Source organism: Mus caroli, chromosome 15, assembly GCF_900094665.2.
Source record: "Mus caroli chromosome 15, CAROLI_EIJ_v1.1, whole genome shotgun sequence".
In the NCBI taxonomy this organism is placed as follows: Eukaryota; Metazoa; Chordata; class Mammalia; order Rodentia; family Muridae; genus Mus; species Mus caroli.
Window position 1 is genome coordinate 38,876,281 of NC_034584.1, and position 5,860 is coordinate 38,882,140.

General features: G+C 42.0%; 1 non-coding gene across 1 annotated transcript; it reads left to right on the forward strand.

Moving 5' to 3' along the window:
• The first annotated feature begins 2,014 nt into the window (after positions 1 to 2,014).
• Positions 2,015 to 2,146, forward strand: LOC115029470. The gene has a single exon (XR_003835045.1). It is a non-coding gene; the product is annotated as a small nucleolar RNA SNORA17 (small nucleolar RNA).
• Positions 2,147 to 5,860: the final 3,714 nt, after the last annotated feature.

Below are 5,860 nucleotides of genomic sequence, written 5' to 3' on the forward strand. Positions count from 1 at the left end.
AGGTAATTTGGTGAATTGATATTTTTTCCCTTTGAAGTATGTAGGGTTATAATTTTGGGGTGTTATTGTGAAAGTTCATGGCACTATGCAGATATGGATTTTAAAAACTACAACCTTTAACCCTGAAGACTCTTCTTTGTTTTGTTAATATTCACACAATGGTTGTTACCAATCACTATCTAATTTTGTTTAAAACAAATGACACAGTACCACTGATCATATTCTCTGATATTTGGAATCTTGATTTCTTTTCTGATTAGATCATTTTATAGGGGGGGGGGACAGGCTCCTGTTTAAACTAGGAAATTAGTGAGGAATTCGGTGTCTGTTCACTTGTACAACACACCCTATCGTGAGCCAACAGAGAACCATCTGTGAAGCTACAAATCTGTCCAAACTCTCAAATGAGAAAGATTTTTCTCAGAAATGTTAACATCTCTACCAGAAACCCTTAGTGGGTTTCAGAGAATCAGTTTTGGCTTTTTACTAAGCAGAAATGGCCACAGATGCTCTGTCTTGAAGAATGCTATTTCCTTGAGACCTGTAAACAGAGACAATGATAAGCAAAGACCCACAGGTACATTTGCTCATACAGAAGCATATATAGGTGTTTAGTACTTCTGATTGTAGTTCACTCATGTTGCCAGGCAGTTGAATCTGAATCAAGGGTTACACAGAGTTTCATCTTGGTGAGCTGGCAGCTGCCCCCTCACTAGACATCTCAGAGTGTATATTACTCCACCCATTCATCATCAGCACACTTCAAATTTCTGTTTTCCAGAAGTTGGAAATTGCTTTGAAAGATGCTTAATCGGTTATTTTTCTGGGTTTTTTTTTGGGGGGGTGGTCACTGGAAAATCTTTACTACTCATTTATATGAATTTTATGAATTTATGAATTTATTTTACGAATTTTCTTGTCACAGTAAGTATTTCAAATTATTTTCCTTGTATATTGTTTTATTTCAAACAAGAGTTGAAGTAGAGATTGCTTTTAATCTATCTGTAGATAGGTAAAGAGAGACATATACAAGTACCAAATTTAATATAACCATAATATAAATCTTAGAGATTGACTAAATTTGGTATATTAAAAAAAAACACATCACAAAATAGCAAATTACTATAGTGAGTTTAAACAGTAGGTTCTATGTGGTACTTTAACTGTAAAATAAATGTCCTCCAAAGGTTCTTATCTTTACGTTTTGTTTTTTTGTTTTGTTTTGTTTTGTTTTGCATAAAAGCCCAAATTGTCCTTTCAGTGTTTTAAGTTTTTGTTGAAACTGTTGTTTTTAATACAACAAACTATACCCTGATCTATGTATTAAATAAACCGATTCATGTTTTTAAAGGAAAAAAAAAAAAAAAAAAAAAANANTTTTNAAAAAAAAAAANAAAAAAAAACCCTTTAATTCAAAAAAAAAAAAAAAAGCCCAAATTGTCTTGTGGTTCGAATGGAAAAGTACAGATAGACTTATGAGTTTGAACTCTTTTTTTTTAATTTTTAATATTTTTATTACATATTTTCCTCAATTACATTTCCAATGCTATCCCAAAAGTCCCCCATAGCGCCCCCCACTTCCCTACCCACCCATTCCCATTCTTTTGGCCCTGGCATTCCCCTATATTGGGGCATATAAAGTTTGCAAGTCCAATGGGCCTCTCTTTCCATTGATGGCCAACTAGGCCATCTTTCGATACATATGCAGCTAGAGACAAGAGCTCCGGGGTACTGGTTAGTTCATCATGTTGTTCCAACTATAGGGTTGCAGATCCCTTTAGCTCCTTGGGTACTTTCTCTAGCTAGAGTTTGAACTCTTGCAACCTACCTATTTTAGAAAATTAAAGACCTTTAGAAAGTAGAGCCTCATGGGAGAAAGCAAGTCACCGGGGTCGGGACTTGAATTTTTAGAGAGTGGTCTTCCTTCTCTCTGTTCTCTGCCTCCTGACAAAATGAGACCAGGTGCTCCATACTCCTGCTACCTTCTGCCCCTACCTCTTAAAACTGTAAATCAGCTGTTCCTAGAGACATTGCAGGTAAGGCTGTCATGTCACATGTGTGTCAGTAGGTGGCAGAGAGGAGAGAGGTTATGTCTACACTCAGTATTCAGATCTATGAACATCTAATTGATTAGTAGCCTAAATATCCTGGGGTGTGGGGGGTGATGACCATCAACATCAATCCTGGTCCAGGGGGCTGAGACAGGGAGCTAGTCTGAGACAATCACCATTCTGACACCTGCAGGCCAGAACAGGCTCCCCAACAACCCCAAGCTGGAGACTAGAACTCTATCTGGTATCACTCATCCTGGGTGGGAGTAAGACCAGGACAAATGACCCTCACATGGGGCCACTCCAGTAGGCCTTGAGAAAACAGAGCCCAAGACAACCACCAGACTGGTCCCATGGGGCCCTGGGAAGGGAGCTAACCGGAGATGATCACTAGCCTGGTGCCATGCAGATCTGAGGGGGCAGACCATGCCTGAGAACTCCTGGTCTGTGCACACAATGAAGAGAGGCAGAACTGGAGACTTGAGGAACAGCCTGATGTGAGTAGCTGGTAATGTCCCTCATATCATAAGGGGGTCCTGGCCTCTGATGCCACTGAAGGCCACTTCTGGGTCTATTACCACCAAAGATCAGGCAGGCATGTCTCTGGGACACGTCGATGCCTGAGGACTGTGCAGAACTGGCCCCACTCCTGCCCTGGGCACTATGGGAGAGCTGGCCTTAGAGGCTTGAAAACTGGAGAGCTGACCCAGCCCCTAGCGAGCTCTCATACTCAGGAGAGCAGCCCCCTCACATCATGAGAGTTATGGGTAAGCACCCCCTCCCCCATAGGATAACACAGGAGAGCTGGCCCTACCACTTGTCTCCTATGCAGTGGTGTGGACAAGAGAGAAATAATCTTTATCCTCCTCATGAGTCACCTCCTGAGGCAGGCACCAGACCTGGCCCTGGGGTCATGAGGGCAGGAGAGCTAGCTTTGCCCATCACTAGCTACAACACTCTAGAGAGCGGGTCCTGCATTAGCCTGGGCAGCACAGTAGAGCTGCCTCTCCTGGCTGAGGCATGGGCAAGCCAGCCCAGAGGGCATGAGTATGGGAGAGCTGGCACAGCCACTTGCCTCCATAGCAGTGACATGAGCAAGAGAGAGACAGAGAGATCCCTTTGCTACCTAAAGCAGGTAGGAGAGCTGGCCTGGAGGTTATCACAGCTGGTAACACTCAGGAAAGGAGGTCCTACATCTTGCCTAGGCAGCAGGATAGAATTGGCCCTGGTTGCAGGGGGTGGGGTGGTAGGGTGGTTGCTGGTGAGATGGCCCAGAGAGTAGGAAAGCAGGAGAGGTGGTCAGTGGGTCTGATACCTCTCAGGCCCAGAAACCAGGCTTTGAATTGGCTCACCCCTACCAACATCTACACCACTGATGAACTGCTAGAGTGCATGAGGGGCTGGTCCTACAGATATAAAACCAACGGATCTCCATGACACAGGGCAGTGACAGGCTTTCTGAGAGGAGTCCCTGTAAGGTTCCAGTATTGATAGGAGTACCCAGAGGCCTGGTACCACAACAAGTTATTGCAATGAACATTTACAAGCAAAGAAGTGTGGTCAAAAGGGTATATGGTAGGACACAGTGTGACACACTACAGCTTCCACAAAGAGATTTATTTTTTCTCTGTTGTGGGGAGGTTGCAAGGATAGAGGGTAGTAAGCGGGAAGGAGGAGCTGAGTGGGATTGGGGTACACGATGTAAAATTCACAAGAAACCAATAAACAAGTAAAAAATCAATCAATCAATCAAAATTTACACAGCCCCTTTGTATCAGATACTTGGTTGCAGAAAACAAACAAATACAAATACAAACTGCTATTTTAGAGTTCTGAAGGTCAGGAGTCTGAAGCAAAGTCTGACAGTACTAATGTCAAGCTATTTGCAAGGCAGCATATTTGGGAGGCTTTTTTTTTCTTTTCTTTTCTTTTCTTTCCTGGTTTTTGTTCTTTGCCTTTGCAGCTGGCACAGGCTTCATGATCGTGACTCAGAGCCTCTTTCCTCATGGACGCCAGCAATGGCTGAGTTCCTCCAGGCTATACTGTACTTCTCTACTTCAGTGCCCTTTGGATTACATGAGAATTCCCAGACAATCTTTCTACTTTAAGGTTAGCTTGTTAATCACCTTAATTCCCTCTTCAGTCTGTTTTTAATTTTTTTTGTTGTTACTTTAGATAGTTATTTTATTAGAACACTAGTACAACAATGAATATATCCCAAACTAATGAATCCTAGGATTCTTATTATGATTACTTTTTGACATGTAGGATGGGGAAAATAAGCTAAGTAACATATTTTTAAGAATTTTCTCTCTCGGGAGCTGGTGAGATGGCTCAGTGGGTAAGAGCACCCGACTGCTCTTCCGAAGGTCCAGAGTTCAAATCCCAGCAACCACATGGTGGCTCACAACCAGCCATAATGAGATCTGGCGCCCTCTTCTGGAGTGTCTGAAGACAGCTACAGTGTACTTACATATAATAAATAAATAAATCTTTAAAAAAAAAAAAAAGAATTTTCTCTCTCAACACAGTATTTCTCTGTTGATGAATCAAACTAATAATATAAACACACAGCAATCTTTTTTAATGTTGTTTTAAATACAATTCTTGGAGAAAATTAGGGAATGTGATTTTCATTACTTCCACTCAACCAGCCATGAATGTTGGCCAAATTGAATCTCCCTGTTGATTAAAATCAGAATTTTTCACCAAACCCATTATCTGTGGTGCTTTACTATCATGAGTCAACTAGAGTGTCCAAGTCTACATCAGTCTGGAATTTGTGTGTTATGGTTTTATGTTATTGCTAGATGTCAGACTAATGCTTGTTAATACCAAGAGAACAGAATTCTTAAGGGACAGATGGTTGTCTCACTCCTCACCCTTTCTTCAGGGAGTCAACCCTTCTGAGTCATGCTTTCAAAGTCCTGCCAGGGAGGCAATGAGAACTGCTAGTTATATTTCTACCAGAGAACTTCAGTCACGTAAAAAAAAAAAAAAAAAAATCAAATAAAAAAAAAAATCCATCATTGCTTTTGTCTTCACAGAAGGTGGATTTGGCAAACGGGCCCAGGCTTTCCTGCTGTAAATGACTTCAGAACACTAAGCTTATCAGGGAGTTTAAGTGACTTCTGTCTTTGTAAACAAAGACTACAGGCAAGTCTACAAGTGCTTTTAGGCCAAGATTCAATAATACCTTAAGGAAAATATAGAGAGAGAACTTATTTTTAAAAAGAAGGAAAAACAAACAGGAAGGAAGGAAGGAAGGAGCGGGGAAGTGAAAGACCCACAACGTGAGGACTCCCCCACGATCTGACTCAGGAGAGGCAACACCCCAAATCACTCACGAGAAACGGTCTTGCTGCAAACTGCAAGAGGACTTTTATTTCAAAAGTGCTCTCGGGCCCACAGTCATACACTACGCAGGGTAGAGGACTGTGGGTGCCCCGAGTAGCTGGGTAAGGAGGTATTTAAAGGAAGAAACCACAACTCAAAGAGGTGGGGAGGGCATTGTTGGAAAATACCAAAAATACCAGTTAAGAGTCATGAGGAAGTGGAAAGTCAAGACAATTTTCTAGGAGCCTCTAACAATAGCACCTTTGCATCACGGACGCCAGCAATGGTCAGGGTGGGTCAGGGTGACTTTCTTTGAAGGAACACTCCCTGAACCCAGGAAGCGAGTGGGTGGAGGAATGTCACTATCTGTTTTATGATTAGCATGCCTTGGAGCATTGAGTCACAGAGGTCACATTCTCAAACCTGTGCCTAAAGGCCTAGAATTTTGTTTTTACGTTATACTTTTTCAGAAG